This window comes from Macaca fascicularis, chromosome 20 (genome assembly GCF_037993035.2).
Source record: "Macaca fascicularis isolate 582-1 chromosome 20, T2T-MFA8v1.1".
NCBI classification, from domain to species: domain Eukaryota; kingdom Metazoa; phylum Chordata; class Mammalia; order Primates; family Cercopithecidae; genus Macaca; species Macaca fascicularis.
Window position 1 is genome coordinate 60,323,812 of NC_088394.1, and position 21,274 is coordinate 60,345,085.

Genomic DNA, 21,274 nt, shown 5'->3' on the forward strand with positions numbered 1-21,274 from the left:
ATTATTCAGGACCTTCCTCATATCACTACCCAGACCCTGGGGGGCTTTATATTACTGCTCTATCATTAACTGATGTACTAAATGTCTCCCACCTGTAGTTACTTCATGTGCACAAAATTCTAACTATGATACCCATTTCTTGGGATTATTGTGAGATTCAAAAGGAATCCACATATAACCTCTTAGGACTGCAATTTGGCATATCATCCTAAATATTATCTGCTATCATTTTTGTAGCTTTCTGAATTAGATAAAAATATATGCGATACATAGGTGTAGAAGATATATCGTGGCATACAATTTAAGGGACACAGTATAAGAAAGAATAGTCATCCCAAATGTAGCAGATCCTGTTTATGCCAATTCCATGTCACTTAAATTATGCATTCTAATTTTTTTTCTGCATGTCTAAATAAAATTGACATTTAGAAAAGTCACAGTGACTTGACACATTGACTTAGATCAACTCTAAATAAATTGTGGTATTGGCAGAGGCATTTTAACCATTAGCAATAGTTTGGACATATAAAAAGTACCTAGTTTTATGAGTAAGAATTTACTTATATGAAACCATGATAGGGATCAAATACAAGCTAATATATGAGGCAAAGGTAGGAAAATTAGCAAATGTAGATATCAGTCCTCTTATTCTCCCATAGCCAAAGCTAATAAATGTGTATTTACATAAATTGATCAGAGCTATTATTACATGCTTGACGGTTACCTTATATGAATTGTGATACTTATGGAATTCAAAAACCCTAATCATAGTTATTAGCAAAACAGTTGCATAAAAATCAATTAGCCTTTGCACTGTAAGACATTACAAGCCAGCACATTATTTCTGCCTCACAATCCATTTATTTCCCAAGCCTACGTAAAATATTTTCAGTATACAATGAAAGAAACAATATTCCTTCAGAAAAGTTCTGGAATTGTCTCTGGAAACTTTCCAAGGTCAGGATTATGAGACAGAAAATTCATGATTCTCTGAATCATTACTCATGTGTTTTCCTAACTTGAACTCACACAGATTTATGCTCATTTTACCATTAAAATGAAAAAATACAAGACTATATATCCTGTGATTTATAGGACTTGCATTCTTACCCAGGATGAATACATATCCTTACATTAGAAGCCTGAAAAATTAGCGATACTTCTTAAAGTATTGTAAAAAGTACAAAAGATTATTTTTCAAGTTTGTATTTGAGTTGCTCTTCTCTAGCACAAGGGAAATATTTCAAACCAACTTCTGAAGACTCCTTATATTTTCTCTGTATTTTAAAGTTTTTCTAAAATGTCTTTATCAACTCTGCGATGAAAGTGATGAGATATAGAATCTCTCTGTCTCTCCTTCTCCCCCTGCGCTTTCTCTCTCTCTCTCTCTCTCATAGACAATGACTATTCTTTCCCAGGGCAATTTCTATTTGGCAATAAATTCAGAAACGTTTCCAAAGTCAAGAAAGAATGAGGGGAGCTGGGGATTACAAAGTTATAAAATGCAAGTTGTCTTGTTAAAGCATAAAATGATTGCAGGAAATGTCACTCCAGGGGAACAGTGTCTTGCCACTGATTTCTGCTAATGGAAACATTTGATCGACTCCAAGGAGAATGTTGCTTCATGATTACTAGGGCAGTGCCATTATTCAAAATCTCAGTCTGATTTTAGCACTAAGGATGCAGTTTTAATACCCAATGACACTGAGTTCTTTTCAGCAATAAATGACTCTTAAAAGATTCAGGAGTATTGGTTAGAGGAAGCCCTACCCTTAAAGTTTAGATGGTAGGATATGAATCTTAAATTTTTTTGTGAACATGAAACAGTGATTTAACTTTTCTGGGAATTTCAGGATTGCGGAGTTCTCTCCTATTGACCCACCTAGATTTTCTAGTTGCCATCTGTCCAACAATTATTCATTGTTGGTTTATTGATTTATAATTCATTCAGCAAATATTTGTGTAGTGCTTTCCATTATATAAATGAGTACACAGCAGCTGTACCAAAGTTTTTCTACTGATTTTGAGCTTTGGTTTAACTGATGGATCATAAAATTAGCTTCAACATGCTGCCAAATAACTTGATTTTAACCCTAAAGTAGGTACTCTAGAGCTCAAGTAGAAAGACATCTTGTTCTTTGCCAAGATTATAGATTTACAGTTCATTAGAACAGTGAGCCTCCTTCTAATAGTTTATAGGCTTTTTTCTTTTTTAAAAGTATATTTTATGTTACCAATTCTATGGTATTTGTTAGCACTTTAATAAAAACTGTGTCCCATTTTTGATGGAAAGCATCGTACCTTATGTATTTGACATACCGGTATTCATTAATTTCCCAACATTTCCTGTAATTTACCAGGTAAAAGGTGCTGTGCAAAGCGCTCAGGAGCAGCATGATATATCTGACGTGATCTCTCATTTTCTTTTATTCTATAAGCAAGTACTGAGCACCTAGTATGTTTTATTCTGGCCCTTGAGAGACACAGGCTACATGAGATAAAGTCTATATATTTAGAATCTAACAGATTAAAAGAGGAGCTAAGATGTTAAGGCCAGGTACTATTAATACAAGGAAGAATGTGCTTATATCCTTTTATAACAGGGGAGCACAAGGAGTAAAGGAAATTCTTTCAAAATTAAAGAAAAACATTTATTATAAAATTATTTATATATTTATTTGACACACCTCACACATTTCAGTCAAATGTAACCAGTCTAAGTAATTGAACATTTATGCAACAACAAAAAAAACAGAGTATTCTATGTTTCTAAATATGGACCTGTCCTGCAATAGTCTAATAATAATATATTCTAAACTAAATAACAGTATCCAGTGTCAATTTATAAATCAAATAAATGAGCATATTTACTGTCAGTTTAGAAAAATATATATACAGCTTTGTTGCTCATTTACCACAGGAAAACCACCTCATAATTATTCTTTGTTTTTAAATGATATTTTATTTGGGTTATAATAAGCTACATAGTGACTTAAAGGAACGGGACAGAGGAGATCTTTGTTTTCATATGCTGGACATAAAAGAAATTTGTAAACATAGCCCCAGTGCATCCCAGATGTATTTGCAGATTTCAGGCTCATATTCATTTATTTTAAAATTTTGCTTTGAAATCATTGCTAACATTTTTTGAACACTCATCCTATCCAGAGCTCTCTTTACGTGTTTCCTAGGTTCCATCTCATTTATTCCTGACAATCATTGCATGAGACTTTTTTTTTTCCAGATGAGACATCTGAGTTGTGAGAAGGTTGAGCAACCTCCATAAACCAGAATTTTGCTCAATTTCACAGTCTGAGACATTTCTTCCCTGGAAGATGAGTCACAAGATAATAAGTTGTGGAGGAATTACAGGTCTAAGTTTTTAACCAACTGAAACTGTTGTACATGTGAAAATTGAACCAACTACTTTGTGGCCAGATCAGCATATTTCACAGTCACCTCTTTTTTGCTTTCTCTGCAGAATTCCACACACGGTTCTGCTTAATGTTAAGCTACGCATGGAACCCTGCTTTAATTGTACCTGAAGTGGCACTTTTTCCCCATTACTGCTACCAGAGGAAGAAGTGACTTCATGTTAACTGAAATGCACAGCTTATATTAGTGTATTATACCTGAATGTTACAAAGTTCTTAAGAAAATGACAGTGTACGTCCTGTTATTTGACTTATACGAGAACAGTGTAGGAGGTGGATTGTACTAAAATTGAGCAAGTGAAAAACTGAGATTCAAAACAAAATATGTCCAAACCACCAATTTCTCTTTAATTGAACTATATCATGTAATATTGTTTATTTCATTGCATCATTCGAATTAAAATCAAAAGTGCTATTACTACCACATGTAGTCCATTTAGGAAAGTTTTTATAATATAGTTAGCATGTCATCATATTTAATATTTCTTAGAAATATGCTTGGTAGAAAAATGGCCACATACGTGGAAATCATTTTATTTTTCTTTGTTCAAATTTGCTGTCACATAATTTTACATCACCAGTTAACATACTGTTCTAAGCTAGGGAGAAAGTATTAAAACCATTATTTGGAATCTTAATTGAGGATCTGGGTACTAAAAACACATTTGGGTAGGTGTAATCTATTTAAGAAAACACAAATCACTTATTCCTCTGAAGCTACTTTTCAAAAATGTTGAAAATATTAAGAAGTTGGAGATAATAACTAAGAATATTGCCTGCATGTGAATAACCTTGGCATTATAAAGTGAAACTAAGTGGATCCAAAATAACTTAGTGACTATTTGGACCTCATATACTAATTTTCTACTTTAAAAATATCCAGATTGAAATTACCCAAAGCTGAAAAGAGGACAGTTGCATGAGCTGAGAAGAGTTATCTACCTATCTAACTAGATGCACATGTAACTTCATACTTGGAAAATCTATTACTAAAAGTATATAGCCAGTTTATCATCTTTATCATTCTATTATTACACATTGCTAGTTGAGACATTAAAGAGGTTTGATAAACATACTCCTCAGTTTTCTTCTTCTTCTTCTTCTTTTTAATTTATTTTTTTATTTTTTTCTTTTTTCGGTGTTGGGGAGATAGGGTCTCGCTCTGTCACCCAGGTTGGAGTACAGTGGCACAATCGTGGCTCACTGCAACCTGGAACTCCCAGGCTCAAAAGATCCTGCCTCAGTCTCCTGAGGAGCTGGAACTACAGGCACCTGTCACCACACTCAGCTCATTTTTTGTTCTATTATTTGTAGAGATGGGGCCTCCATGTATTGACCAAGTTGGACTCAAACTCCTGGGCTCAAGTGATCCTCCCCGCTCGGCCCCCCAAAGTGCTGGGATTACAGGCATGAGCCATCATGCCCAGCTATATTCTTCAGTTTTCACCAGGGAAAAGGTTATGTTGTTTCAAAAAACAAAATCATCCATAGAGTAAATAGGAAGCAAAATAATTCATCAGATACTAAACTAAATTCCCCTAAACAAAGGTGAGACCCTCTGTCCCTAACTCCCTGAATTGAGGGAAGGAAAAAAAGGAATGTAAACTTTGAGTAGACACCAAGACTAAGAACATGAGAGTACATATTATATCACTGAATCCTGTACACTGGATGATGCTGCCTCCTCTTGGAGACTTCTTCCCACGCAGAACCATATATTCTACTAGTCTTCTCCCACATCATTTCAGTCTCTGAGACTGAGAACTAGCCTCACTTAATTTATCCAATTATATCATTTTTATCTTCCATATTCAGTTTTGGCTTTTTGTTAGCTCTGGCTACCACTGATTTGATTGGCAGATGAGAATATACTGATTATCTACACATATGATTGCTTTAAGAAGCCAGTAGATGAAGAAAATTTATGTCAATGATTGATTATCAGCAATGGTCATTTGGTGCTCGCAGCCAATTGAGCTCTAGGCTTTTATTTCCCTCTTGGAATGTGTGTATATCATTGTATGAACACACAGACACAGCATTCAAACTAACACAATCTGGGATAAATATCTTCTTCCAGTTTTCAGGAAATATTTTTGAGAGTGGGACATGGATGTAATAGGATGAGTTAATCATGTCCAGTAGTTCTCAGCACACTCTTGTCAGTAGACTGTGCGAGACTTCCTCTCCTGCTTGACTGGTTTCCTTTTCTCCTTTTCCACACACATCCTTCTCACCCTCTCATGAACAATGTTTCTAAAATGTTGGTGTATATATTTTTCTTGTTATGTATAATTGCTAAATGTTTTGTTTGTGTACATGCATTTTTTATTTACATAAGTTGTATTATACAATAGATCTTACCTGATTTTTAAAAATTTTCTTGCACTATGGCTTTAAGATCTATTCATGTTATGATGTGAACCTCTAGTATACTTCTCCGGCAAACTTTTTAATGATAACCATCCAAGTAGTTATTAATCCTGTTGCATATCAAAATATATTATGGAAATTTTTGCTTATTTGTTTTTCTTTTATTGTAAGACATATATACTAGATGCCCATCCCAGGAAACTCTCATTTGGAGATCTAGAGTACCAGCAAGTTTTAAGTCTTTGTAATATTGGGGTTCAGTCAAGATTGAGAATCAAAAGTAGGTTCCAGCTCTACACAATTTCTTATACTTCAACTCATACCCTTTATGTTATGAATCCCAACAATTCAATTAAACCTGCTTTCTTGGAGAGTATTAGTGTCCAGTTAATGTTAATGTTTTAAAATAATAGGTTCATTGGAACCTTCTGCAGGATCTGATATTAATTTGTGACTCCTACTTGAAAGGTTATCTTAGTTTGCCTCTTCGCTTTCCCCAGTGCCTGAAACATAGACTTGGGTACAAGTAGTGATTTTTGTTGTCGTCGTCTTTTGTTTTTAAAATTGTATCTTAGGCTGGCTGGGTGTGGTGGCTCACGCCTGTAATCCCAGCACTTTGGGAGGCCGAGGCGGGCAGGTAACTTGAGGTCAGTATTTCAAGGCCAGCCTGGCCAACATGGTGAAACTCCATCTCTATTAAAAATACAAAAATTAGCCAGGCGTAGTGGCACGTGCCTGTAATCCCAGCTACTTGGGAGGCTGAGGCACCTACTTGGGAGGCTGAGGTTACAGTGAGCCAAGATTGCACCACTGCACTCCAGCCTGGGAGACAGAGGGCAACTCTCTCTCAAAAACAAAAACAAAAACAAAGCTAAAGAAATAGAGTGAAGAAACAGAAGGCGATCAATGGAAGCAAGAAAGCCAGTGAAGTTTACATTATTGAAGTATATACCATCATGGACACCTGTGACTCAATCCTGTTGTTGACCTATGGAACCATGGAAAGAGTTTCACAAAAATGTTCTAGCAAATGATCAGAATGTGGACATTTATCCAATAAGTTCTGCAGCTCTTTGGTTGAGGATTTACCCTCTACCTGCCCCAGGTGTTAAGTGAGCTCCCTTCCTCTGTACCATCAGGCTGTGCCTATGCGACCAGAAGAGCAGTCACTCAACACTGGAGAAAGCCTAAAAGCTGCCACAGGGTTCCTTGAGATGAGATTCTGGAAGTTTGCAAAGTGCTGTCCCCCACTGCTATGCTGAAACTAGGGGGGCCAAGGGAATATATTGTGGACCTCAAGTAGTGTCTGCTTCCAGTGACTTTCTCTTACTATCCTATTCTTATTTGTTCTTTTTTTTCTTCCTGCCTGAAAATAAAAATATGTTCACATACCGTGTAAAAATCTAACAATAGGCAAGACAAGATACTTTCCCATTCATAAATGCTTGATTTAATGTGAAAGGCAGATCATTCAGTCCAAAATGGTAGTGGAGGAGATATGCAAATGGAACAACTGAGACTGTTTTTGTAAAATCACCTTAGGAAAGTCAGAGAAGGCTAAGTGGGAAGGGCTAATCCCTGAGATGCATCTTAAATAATGTTTACAAGAAAGCCCATGACAGAAAACAACCTGTTTCATTAACATGCACTCTGATTATTTCCCTTCCATCTGCTTGCAGAGATAAATTATTCTGTTCTTGGCTTTCTCTCTTTACACATATTCTCATTGTCATTATGTAAAATTTACATTCTTTATTTGAGTGATTATTTGATTAATGTTGGGCTCCACAATTGACCAGAGGCCATTAGAGCAGAAATACCTGTTTTCATTAATCTTGCTTGAATCCCAAGTAGTAACACAGTGCCTGACATACAGATAAATAAACAAACAGATGAGATGATAGAGTCCCAATATTGAGATTTAAGAGTCCAATGCTTTAGCAATCCCTTTAAAACAAACTTAATGTATGACTTTAGGAAGGTCATTTTTCTTTCATGGGCCTCAGTCTTCACAGTTATTGCATTTAGAGTCCTAAAATGGACCTTGTAGTCGAGTCTTTAATGACTCAAAATACCATGAAGATAAATTTGGCATTTTTGTTTTTCAATAAATCAGTAACAGCCACTCTTTGTTGAGGCATTTGCCTTGGAAAAGAATCAACCACCTTTACATAGCCATAGCATTTACTTCCTCAGACTGGAGCTCACATCTACACAGGTCCAAATCCTTACCTCTCTTACCCTCCACATATAGTGCACTTCTATATAATCTTATGCTAGAAAGGGAAGTGTTTATTATTTGAATATCAAACAACATAGACATGAGCATGCTTCCATTTGAAAAATCTTCTTGGTTCTATAGTCTGAAATATCCTCCAAGTAGATCTGTAACCAGGGAATATTTAAAGTCACTATATATATATTTTGTTTTTTATTTTTAAAAAAGAGTGGTTTTTTTTGTTCAAATAAAGCATGTGGAATTGCTATGTTAATATAAATCAGGTAATGACAGAGTTGATTTTTAGTGTCTGGTCAGCCCCCACTATCTGGAAGGTCCATGGAGTCTCAGATGTGTCACTAAGTCATACAGTCTTTGGAGAGTTGGGGCAAAAACAGAGGTCTGGTAAATTCACTGTAAAACGTGGTTGCCATAGACAATCATGGCAAGTTTCTAAAAGCAGAAAAAATCCTCATTGGTAGAAAGTCACAAGATGAAGGCCCAGATAGTCTTATTTCATGCATCCAGGCCTCTTGTTACCCTCTTGTGTACCCAATTACAAAGTCAGGAGAGAGATCACAAATTCGTAATGGATGTACCTCCTCTTCTATAGAAAGATACACACGACCCTACTGGGGAAAGCATCCACAACTGCAGAGAAGAGAGAATATACTCTGAGAAAAACTATCTAGTGAGCTAAACATTTCCCTCAAACTTTCTGAGTTGTCAGCAGAACACAATGTCCCGTGCTGAAAATTATGTCAGCCTTTCCCCCCAGAAATCACTCCATAAAAATTTAGCTCTGTGCCATTTCAAATTCATCTGAGAAAAAGAGAGATAAAGTGTCCTTAAATCAAAGAGATTTATGTATTCCAATAAAGCTGCAAGATTTTGTTTTGATAGCAATAATGCAAAAGCCCACAAATTAAATGCTCTTGAGGAATGATTATGGCTGCAGGAGTTATTTTGTTTTTATCAGGATTGAATAGCTGTGTAACTTGTCTCTTACAGTTGTACAGATTGCAGTTGTATTGATAAGTGGCTTATGAGAAATGGTGTTGAATGAGGAGGAAAGTATAATTTACTTTTAATTTGATTTCATTCGGTAAACCTGACTTTACAGCTTGTATTGTACTTATTTATTATTCACCATCCATGATACAAAGTAACCTGCCACCAGGGACATCAATTATGACCCCCCAACTCCCCACCCAATGAAGATTGCTGTCATCGGAAGGAATGCCACGCTCTCTGCCCGTGTGTCAGTGACGAGTAAATGTAAAATTGCCTCTGACCTCGAAGGGAGTTTCTGCTTCTTCTCACTCCCTATTGCCAGAGGGTCCTTCACTTTACTTGGCATTCACTAAAGAGCCACAGAGGCAGAATAGACTGATCAAGCAATCCGGAGGCCAGTCAAGATAAATTAGATGCTTAATTTATATGCCAGGCTTTGCAGACAGACTAATTACACAAAGACAGTTTGATAAAGTAATATAAGACTCTGCACATATTAGCCAGAGTCTGCTTCCGTGAAATTATTGCTGATATATGTGCTATGGGCTTTGAGATTTCATATGCGCAAATGTTCAGTGGGCACTATGAAACACATTCTATAAAGGTATTAAAACTGGGTGCTATCTGCCAATCGTTTCTAATTTTATGCTGCCACTAAGAGACTATTCTTCCTTTGCTTTGTGATTTTATAGCACTCATTGAGATGAATGTGAAACAGTTAAACAGGAAATCTGAAGATACGATGGCCAAGAAAGACACTGGAAATGAAGCATAGACAATTTTCATGGACCCAGTCACTAAAATATTGGTGAAAATGGGCCTTTTGAAGAATCACGCTGGATCTAAAGCTCTTGCCTTATCTCTTGAGAATTCAGTCTATCTGAGTGACCAGAGACACAGAATACAAGATAGGAGCTGAAACACACCGATACAACAAGAGAATCCTTTGGCTGCTAATGTTGTATTGCAGGATCACAGGATCAAGGACAGACTTTATATTCCAGAACTTTGTGTTTGTGGACAGTGGCTAATAGGGGCAGCTAATAGCTCATGTTCTTGGAATAGCTTTAAACACTATAATTGAAACGTAAGCTTCACCTAATTGCATAAGAGGGGCTAAGAATTGACTGCATTTAGTATAAATACTGATGGAAAGAAAAGGACATTTTAAAGTGAAGGATGTGAGAGATGAGATAATTGGAAGAAGAAAAGAGTTTTAGGTAATTGAATGAGAAGTTTGAGGATATTAGTACAGCCAGAAGAGAAACAGCTCTCACAATTACAGGAAGGTAAAATTTTTAGAAGTTCCCAGATATGAGAAGATAGCATCAGACTCTCTCTCTCTCTCTCTCTCTCTCTCTCTCTCTCTCTCTCACACACACACACACACACACACACACTCACACACACAAAGTCTTCATTTATTCCCAGAGAAAGATATTTAAAGCAAATACACATATAAAATAAACAAAAAATGTATCCAAAAAGTCACTGCAGCAACATACGAGGACACAGAATTTCTAGATGGGATAAGCACTGCCTATAGCAAAGTCAGACCTGAATAAATTTCCTCTGATTGTTCTACATGTTATGTTTCCAGTACAGTGGCTGCTCCCAGGTGAATGATGGTGCAGAGGTCGTGGATATCTGGGCCATTGTATACATTCATTCCTTTTCCTAGTTAGTTTTTAAGAGACACTTTCATCCCTTCCTGAACTTTGGTTCAGAAACCTCATAGGGTCAGAACCTTGTTTTCTGACTTTGAGTCAAGGGCTACCTTGGGGCTTCATAGAAGTTTTGACATGAAAAGTCCTCAATGTAGCTTCTCTAGAATTTCTGAAGAAAGTTTCAATTAATGATTTATAATTTCTCAAGGGAATGTGTTAAGTTCCTGGACATCTAAAATCAGCTTCGAAAAAATTTCTGTTCAACCCATGATTTAGCCTTTCCAGAGTGTTAGAGCACCTAATATCTCCTCTTTGATCTGTAGAATGATCAAGCAAATAATTGTGGCTACAGACACATGCCTTTACGTCCCTAAGCTCCATGATACTTGGTTTGCCAACAGAGTTTCCTTGGCAACATGCTTTAGTTATGTTTTACACTCTCTAATTCCTCCTCTGACTCAATTTATATCAGCATGAACTTGCTTTAACAACAACAACAACAACAGCAACAACAACAACACCACAGTCCTATATTTAAATTCTTTACTTAATCATAAGCTGCTGATTACAAGTGCATGCTGGGAGGCAACACAGCATCCTCCATAAGTTTAAAAGGTCTGTAAGTTCTGAAGGTAGACTTCCTCGGTTCTGTTATTTTGTCACAATGTAATCTTAGACATGTTATTTTTAAACCTTCAGATTATAATTTTTGTTAGTTTATTTAATAATATAGCAGTAATAATGCTTACGTCACTGGATTGCAAAGGGAATTAAGTAGCATAATGTGTGCAAAAAGCTTAGCGGTATGCTTGGCACACAATTGGCATTTAACAAAATTTCAGTTGCTACAGACGTCTCACCAGACTAGAACAGTTTTTTTTTTTTCCCAGAAACACATATGGATAATATTTCAAAGAAATAGAGAGTGGATTCTTTACAATCTCAAAAGTACAGTGCTCTCAGTTACACACAAAAAATTTCTACTTCTGTTTAACAGATACACAGATGAAGATGACATCTATGGAATCTTTTCCTTGCAATTGATGCATTCTTTAGTCCAGTAATATCATCTCACTTTGTATCCAAGACATTCTCTCTGTTCATGTAGAATTCAGGTAAGTCCCCTAAACTTCCTGGTCCTTTTCCATCTGTGGAAAAAGTGTGGTGGGAATATTTGTACACCAATGCTACTCTTTTATGGCTTTCAGTTACCAACTTATAAAAACCTCAGTTTTATCTAAAAAGTTAACTTTAATGTTTCATCAGTTACTAAAGTATCTTCATTCTTGGTTTATTTCCAAGTTTAATTTCTAGCCTAATGACATAGAAATGACTAATTCCTCTGGCACAAGAAAGTAATCAGTAAATTAAATATTCTTATGCCTGTATTCCAAACTTAAAATTGCTTGTTGGAAGTAAGGATTGAATGGAGTATTTGATTACAGTCTTGAATACATTTATTAATTTATTCAAAACTCATTTGAGTGTCTATTATGTGCTAGATACATACTAACGTCTAAAGAAAAAATGTGTGTATATATATATATGTTTTTATATATGCTTTATAATTCATAAAGTGCTTTTGAGTGACATTATCTATTTTAACATTTACAATAATCTGATAAGAAAGGTGAATATCTCCCGTTTTAAGATAAAGAGTTTGATTGTGAGAGATGCCAAGTGACTTTTACATCATTCTATAATTAAGTACTGGACGGCATGTGGAAACAATCTACTAAAATTATATGTCATTTCCAATCAAACTGCACTCATTCTAAAATTTTGTATTTGTTTGTTTTACCACATAGTCAGGAAACATCCAGTTCAATACTTGTCTTTATCAAAACTTTAACCCTATGATAAATAAAATTTCCTTTCTTAGCCTGGGTCAGTTTTAGGATATACTTATTTCTGAATGATGGACTAATGCAGTGAAAAGCAATACATTATGCAGAGTCGGAGGGCCTGGAAAAAAATTTTTTTAGCTAATATATAATGATTTCAGGTTTTCTGACTAATGAAATAGAGAATGTCATGTTTCTCTCTAAATGGTGCAATTTCAGCTCTCAGGCTGGAACTTTATCAGAAATGCAGATTTAGAAAAACAGAGCGGTCTATGCATCTGCTCAGTGGAATGGGCCATGAGAATGCTTGTGAATCTTTATTTCCGTTAACCTGATGATTTGAGAGCAGAAAGAATGATTAAGTTCCCATGATTTCTAAATCAGGGTTTTGGGACTCAAATCCATTTCTCTCTGGCTTCTAAACCGCAGCCCCTGCCCCTGCCTAATGGAGTCTTCTGAATGTTCATCTTTTCATTATGGGGATGGGGAAGCTCCTTCTCTGTAGCCTCAGTGCCAAGCATATTACGGGTGTTCAGTAAACAGGTGCTGAATTGCCTGTGTGGATGAACTTTTCATCATAGCACCAAATACCCGCCTAAGTACTCCATTTTATGGGGCTGGAGGTTTTAAACTGGTCTAGCCAGGGGCAGTTGCCTTGTCATGTTATTGAAATTACTTATTAAGCTTGTTTATGACAGTCTCATCCAGAAGGTGATTGTTTCATGTTTAACACCTTCTCAGTGAACTCACAGCATCTGATGTTGTCTATTCCATTTTCACAGGCGCATCTGTACCCACATGCACACAAACATGGAAAAATGATGTTGTTATTATCTATTTTTTTTTAAAAAAAGTTACTTGTGATTAGCTTATTATAAGCCAAAATCTGGCCCCTGAAATTTCCATTATGTTTTCTGTCCTTTTTGGGGGGACAAATATGTAGTTTAATTGTCTATATATCCATATATATAATCTCAATATTTATATTACAGTCCTTTCCAGCTATTGCCAATTAAATACAAGACCACCAAGGTTATTTTTCTTCTAAAAATACTTTCCTTTGACCATCATGAGCACAACTAATACCATGACCAAGGACACTTTCTGTAAAATATCTCCATGGAATTTCTATGTCAGTGAAAAAAATATGTAGAAAAGAGAATTACCTTAAAGGCAAGTTAAATATTGAGACAACACATACGTTGGTATGTATAATCGCAAAAAACAATTTGGTGAACATTTAAAGCTCGAACTGCCTAAATTTTTATCTCAGTGAAAAGAATATTGCAATGCATTTTCTGTACATAAACAATGTATTGTAATTAAATATTATTCAATATAAAACTGTCTATTTTTAAATATATGCTGTTATGCTCAAATATAAATATGTTTATGTATATCTAATATATGTATATTAAAATTTATTTAACCGTCTATCTCCCAAAAAAGATTTACCACAAAGTAAATTTCAAGAGAGCAATGACATGTTTATATTTTGTTCACAGTTACATCTTCAGTAGCTGAAACATTACCTGCCAGATAGTAAGTAATCAGTAAATGTTTATTGACTTAATTACCAATGAAACTAATCCTAAGAACTTCTAATGGTAGTAGCTTTATGTTAGGCATAAGGTTACCACTGATAATTCGAAGATGAATTTGAACTGTTCACCGTCTTTAAGGACCTACTAGTGTGTTGATTTTTATAAAAGCATATAGGGTAGGCATCACTTTCAATTAATCCATGTCCCAAAGTTGGAAGTCAAGGCTCCGTGAGACTGAGTGTCTTGCTCAAGTTCACCTATCTAATAGTGGCAGAGTCAAGGCTACAACAAATAATATCTATCAGAAATTTCTTTCAGAAATTGTTCTGCATGCCAACAATTAAACTGCCAATGTTTAGACTAAGGAACCTCAATGAGTAAACCTGAAGCAGTTCCTTAATTGACTCAGCCTCTGGCATGATTCTCATGCCAGAGAATCAGCTAAAAGATACTCGGGGTCATCCCAAGGAACTCAACTCTTTAACGTGATTCATAAGCATAAGAAGAGCTCTTGGAGAAGGATTTTTCCCAGAGTCCCTAGAATTCCTGAAGTTATGGGTGTGAGACGAGGGAAGTGCTGGGCCAGGGTTTTTAGCTGTGAAAGGCACTGATTTTTGAAGTCTAAAAGAAGTTCACATGATTTTACTAATTTCTAGTGTTTTTTACAAAAATGTTTATTATGAGCATCGCACATTGAGTTGTCACTTTGAACACCTGGCAATTACAACAGTCTGGCTTTGCATCCCAAAGGAAAGACATACCGATACACTATCAAAGATTGTGACAAGTAGCACTACATATTACTGCCATAAGTAAATATGTGAATATATGTTAAGTGCCTTACAAATGGACAGGTCTTTAAATGATTTATTTCTAATTTTAGGATTACATTTCAAAGAAACAATCTCAAATAAGGACAGACTTTTTTGAGAAAATGGTATATGTATTTTTTTCAAATAATGGAAAGAAGAAAATATTCAACTTACAATGGCCTTAGGGTTGTATGATGTGTGTGTGTGTGTGTGTGTGTGTTCATTTTGTGACTACCTACTACCTAGAATAGTTAATAGTTATAAATGCAAAGCATGTCTTTCACAGTGGTAATGTGCAGTGGACAACTATTTCACTTGATAGGCTTTAACTTTCTCAAGGTATTGTTTCTCAAATAGCATATTCCTAGGCTCCAAAAGGACATATTTGTAGCAGTCTGAGAAAAACATATTTTTCCCTTTGCAAAAGAGATGATTCATTACTCAAATTTAAGAAACACTGTTTATTATAAAGTGTAAAGCCAAGTATATAACATATGCATGTGTTAACACACACAAACTTACACAAAATCCTAAAAGAAAATGAAAATGTTAAATATTATTTCTTTTCAGAATATTTTTATTTAAATGAATATATATTTTCCTTAGATTAAAAACAAGCAAAAAGCAGTAAAAATACAGTAAAACCATATTAAATTTACCAGTTATTGTATAATGAAGTCCAAATATATCTTATTTAGTGTTATTCTCTTTTACTTAGAATCACTTTTAACTCAAAATTTTATACATCAGCTCTATGGCTATCAGGCCATTTTGCAGTTTATTAATTGGACAAGATCCGTTGAGAACATTTTAACATTTTTTAAATCTTTAAACATATGTTCAAAAAAGCTACAATAATATTGCCTTTCTGATCAATTCTGGATTGTTTTAACACAGAAAAAGATATTTCCTATAGTTTCAATAAAAGTGTATTATAAAATATAAATTATTAATGATATTACTATTAAGATTAATAATAATTATAATTATAGCCTGAGTAATGAATGAGTCTGATTCTCCACAGAGGAAATGGATGAAAAGAAAGAGGTGTTTCTGAATTAATTTGTTAGGGCCTTTTACTTGTGAGGTTGGCATTATTACCTCTATTTTTTAATGCAAAGTTAACACAGAGAAGTTAGCAACTTTAATCAAAGCTACATAAGTTGTATATAGGTGAGAATGCCAGAATTTGAATTTGAACCTTTGGTCTTTACATACACTTTTTCACCATTCCTATGCATTCCTGCCTCTTAAGTCCCCTTAAAGATGAAGTCAAGATTCTGACCTTGTCCCATGCAGCCTTTTATCTCTGCATGTCACATCTCACCCTCTCTTTACTGTCAGTTCCACTGAAACCAGCTTCCCCATGGTCAATCTGGAGACCCAAACGCACCTGGTATTTTTCTTTTCTTTCTTCAACTCAATTAAAAAATACTTCTACATTTTCTTCTTCGGGTTTACTACTATGGACTACACACATCAGATGCTGAGAAATATGCAGTTAAGATACAGATATTCTTCAGAATCATTTTCATCATCTGCTATTCTTCAAGTTATCATTTTAAATATGCTCTGAAGATGTTTTTAAAGTACAATCTAGTCCAGGCGCGGTGGCTCATGCCTGTACTCCCAGAACTTTGGAGGGCCGAGGCGGGCGAATTGCCTGAGCTCAGGAATTCAAGACCAGCCTGGGAAACACAGTGAAACCCCATCACTACTAAAATACAAAAAATTAGCCAGGCATGTTGGCAGGTGCCTGTAATCACAGCTACTCAGGAGGCTGAGGCAGGAGAATCACTTGAACCTGGGAGGCAGAGGTTACAGCGAGCCGAGATTGTGCTACTGCACTCCAGCCTGGGCAACAGAGTGAGACTCCGTCTCAAAAAAAAAAAAAAAAAAAAAAGTACCATCTAAAACTTGAAAGAGGTTCTCAATTCTGAATAGCTATTAGAAAACACATACACGTGCGCATGCACACACACACACACACACACACATCTCCCTTTATATCTACTTCTATCTGTGTATGCTTGTACGTCTATATTTTGCCATCGGATTCATGGAGTTCAAAAGCAACACTAGCTTTCATTGAATGCCCCTATAGCAATATTAGCAAAGTGCTATTGCTGCTGGCTCAGTGCTTATTTAAATGGAATAGCAGGGCCATTTCTCCCCATGTTATGGGCTTCAGTGCACAGCAGGGAGCAGCTAAGTCTTTCTTGGCACGCATCTGAGTGACTCTCCACAGAGGTCACCTAAGGACACAAGAAATTGGAGGCCAGATAAATATCCCTTTTGCATCTTCAAAGACTGACCTTTCTAGGTGTGCTTAAAGGAAGGGGATTTTTCTTCTCCTGCCAAGGACAAGAATCTGGCCTAAGCTCAAATGTTAACAGCAACAAAAACATTAATTCTAAGATGCCACTTCCTCATCAGAGCTTTCTAAGATGGGAGCATTCATTGCCAGTGTGAATTCTGTACCAGGAAGAAAATCACAGGAACAAGGGTACTAAATTTGAACTAGGGCACTGTAGGAAGTGTGGGTGCAAGTGTGGGCTTTGTACACAGACGAACCAAAATTTGTAACTGTTCACCCGAGTTCCACCTTCTAGCAATGGTCTTTTGTGATCTGGCAGACCCCAAGACAAGGGTTTGAGAAAAAAGATCCCAGGAAGTACCTTCTTACTTAGTAAGAGGGAGTGCTTACTAGTGAGCCAGAGAGACGGGGAAGGATTAGTAGTTAACAAAGGATATTTTAAAAAGCAGCTTACAGTTATGGGCAACTGAGGCTCAGTCCCATTGGGAAACTCTAAGAGACAGTATAGAACATGCCTCAGAGTTTTCCCACCAGGTAGGCCAAGAAGCTAGGTGTTTTTCTTCTCACTTCTATTGATCATTGCCTGAAGTTACTTCTGAGACCATTAACATCCTGGCACTCTAGGGGAGTTGCAGGAAGGTCCTATGAATATATATTGGAAACATGAATGTGAGAGGAATCTGGGTGGGGCCCTTGCTGTACTAGGTAGATGACTTAAACTGCTCTTACCTTCATCTGTACATTGGGTAGAATCATCAGTATTTCACAAAGTGTTATTGAACATCAGCTGGAATTACATACATAAAAGGTCTAACAATGCCCATTCTCAACGACTACACAAAGAAAAGCATAGCTATATTTCACTTTTAAGGGGTGGCTGACAAAGGGTCCATTTAAATATTCTTAGGATACTCTAAGCTTTAAGGCAATCAAGTCTCTGGGCCACATGTTGAAAGTCCTTGTAAAATAATATTTGAAGTGCTTTTATCTAGGGATAGAGGTGCTTTATTTGAAGGTGAGGATAGAGGTAAGAATGAATTATGAGTCCACTTACTAAGTAGCAAATGTATATTAACGCCAGGGAAAGGAAAGGTCATATAGGAGGAGGGAGGAAGTGAATTAATTACAAAGCATCTTGTTAAATAATTGTAAGAACCAGAGAAAAGGCTAAAAGAATTATGGTTCCACGTGTTGACTGTGGCCATGTCTACATTGAGCAAACAGGTCAACTTATTTAACCAGGAAAAGAAAGAAAATATGCAAAGAAGAGGAGACAGCCTGAGACAATGAAATTTTCAGGTTCTGTCTTGGTGTGTGGACATCTAAATATATCAATTTACCTAGAAGAGTTATTTATGCATTTTGTTCAGTACTCTGTGGATATCTGTGCATGCAATGTCTATGTTTAAGTTATCAATACGTGAAAATAGTACCTTTCCTTGGGTTTTATAGGTAAGGTATAATTACCTTTTCATGTATAACAAAAACAGTAAAATATACTATAAAAAAATAAAACCAATGCAAAATAATTTTAAGTCCATGTAAGGGTATTCTATTCGATATAATTAGGTGACTTAATTGCTCTTTTAGGACTATTTCAGATTCAAAGCTCAGTTTAAGCCTCATCTGAGATTTGAAATTTAACAGCATGCAGTTCTATGTGAAATACATGAAAGCAGACAGATAATTGGTTTGAAATTATGACTGTGTCCTTTACTAGACAGAAGACAGTGACATAATCTCTGCAACCCTCAGTTTGCTGGGCTACATGGTGACAGTAACAATTCTTACCTTGGATGAAATGTATTTGCCAGTCTAGAGTACTTCCTGGCGCTTACAGCATCATAACTCAGATATAATTCATTTAATCAATGCTCCTATGGGATGTTCTCATAGCCCAATGCATGACACATGGGACAGTTTCTGCAGATGAGCCAGGATGAACAAATTACGGTGTGGCATGAGTCTACAGAGTACATGTCCTAGAGGTACCACATATATTCATTACTAGAGGTACCACATGTATTCAATTATTCACAATATTTGTCAATGACTATCAAATATGGGACCATTTAAAAACCTTAGGAAAAAAAATACACAGAAGATCTAGCCATAGTTTACAAGTTGTTTGTTTTAATAGGGAATCCATTTATATAATTAGCTATATAATTAATTACAATAAAGTGTTGCTAGGGATGTTTGAAAACAATTAGGAATTAATAATTATGAGTAATATCTGCAGCTGACACTAAGGTAGGCAGTGAGGCATATGGAGGTAACAACAAGAATCTGAAGACTGTGTGTTACAGTCCTACTTCTGGTACTAACTATTAGAATGACTTTGGGCAAGACATTTAACCCCTATATGTTTTAAATTTCATCATCCATAATATGGAATCCTTATGGGTCATGTAATTTTTTTCTGTGAGGGAAACACAGGGTGAGTAACTAGAATGTTGTCTGATATGTGGCAGAGTCTAATTAAGTGTTGGCTTTTATTTTTATGTCCTAGATTTTAGATGAAGGGCTTTATGAACACCATTTAATCTGATCAATACAGTGAACTAAGGCTAATGTCTTCCTCATTTTATAGACAGGGAAATTTGACTTCAAGACGTTATTTTAACTTGCCCAGTTCTACACAGATAATCTATAACTGAGACAGGTTTTCTTCTATATGAGTACAATGCTATCTCTTACCCACACCACCATATACGCTCTTTGAAAAATCAGACAAAGCAAGGAGAAAAGTCAGGATAATGTCTTTGTTGGAAATGCAGACTCGGACAATTAAAGGATGTTGGCATTTAAAAAGGGGGTGCCTGGAGTGCTTAGAGGCCAGGCACAGTGGCTCATGCCTGCAATCCACGAACTTTAGGAGGCCAAGGCAGGAGGAGAGCTTGAGGCCAGAAGTTTGAGACCAGCCTGGGCAACAAAGAAAGACAAAACAAAAACAAAACACTGAACAACTTAACTTGGTGTGGTGTAGTTGTGGCTTGACTTCACAAGCTAGAGGTCAGAGTGAGCTATGATAACGCCACTGCACTCCAGCCTGGGCATCAGAGCAAGACCCTTATCCCTCCCTTCCCCAAAAAAAGGAGGGCTTATAATCTTATAATTGTGCCTGAAAAACAGTAGGTGGGACTTGCGAATCTGTATCCAAGGTCCCTCACTGTTTGGTGTGGTTGATAACGTAATCATGATTGAAGCTAAGATTTACCTGATATTGAAGAGAGTTGACAAGAAAATAACCCCTCTTTCTAACAGGCCATATTGCCTTCTCTATGTAATATTTTAATATATACTTAAAAAGGGCATAACCCAAATATCTTTTTTTCCACTCAAGAATCTAAATTAGCCTAGGTTCTTTGGGAAGACCCAAAAGAGAAAAACTGGTAAGTCTATGTGGGTGTTTTAAAAAGTCTGCTGTGAAAGTTCAGAAAACCAAATGACTAGTTCAGACTGGGTACAGCTGGAAAGATGATCATGCAAGACTAGTCTTACCTTGAGGCTGTAAAAAGATGTATAAGCTATTATTCTCCCATAATGAGTGTTTTATTGACAGTAGATTTTAACCCCCTTTGCTCAATTACCTTTTATTTTACTTCCTTCAAACCCTCCATTCTCTAGGTGGCCATCTATTCAGTTATCTGCTCCAAAAACAAGTCATTCAACGTATCTAGCAGTAAACAGCAAATATACTGAAACTAGCCTGTCTTACAAGGAGTACATATTCAGCAGGTAAAGATGAGTTAATGGGATTTCTTAAATCTTGAGAGGGGGTTTCCTTCAGCTGCAGTAATTAACATGTTTGAAAACTAGAATTAATAAATAATCATAGCAAGTTCAACTTCAATTACCATTACAAATGTTTGTATTTATTTTTGCAAAACAATTGACATCGAATTAGCATGTTAAAAGCTACTTGTGTTCAGATATTAATCAGATAGCTTCTAAAAATCTTCGAGTTATTTATTAAGGATAAGCAGACATATGCATAACTGTAATTAACTCATAACACTACATGATCTACGACTCAAATAATTGTTAG

General features: G+C 36.0%; 1 long non-coding RNA gene across 1 annotated transcript; it reads left to right on the top strand.

The window, feature by feature from the left end:
• Positions 1 to 11,642: 11,642 nt before the first annotated feature.
• On the top strand, positions 11,643 to 20,966 carry LOC141409318 (uncharacterized). Its single transcript, XR_012429309.1, has 3 exons — positions 11,643 to 11,821; positions 14,056 to 14,092; positions 20,854 to 20,966. It is a non-coding gene; the product is annotated as an uncharacterized lncRNA (long non-coding RNA).
• The last annotated feature ends 308 nt before the right edge of the window (positions 20,967 to 21,274 follow it).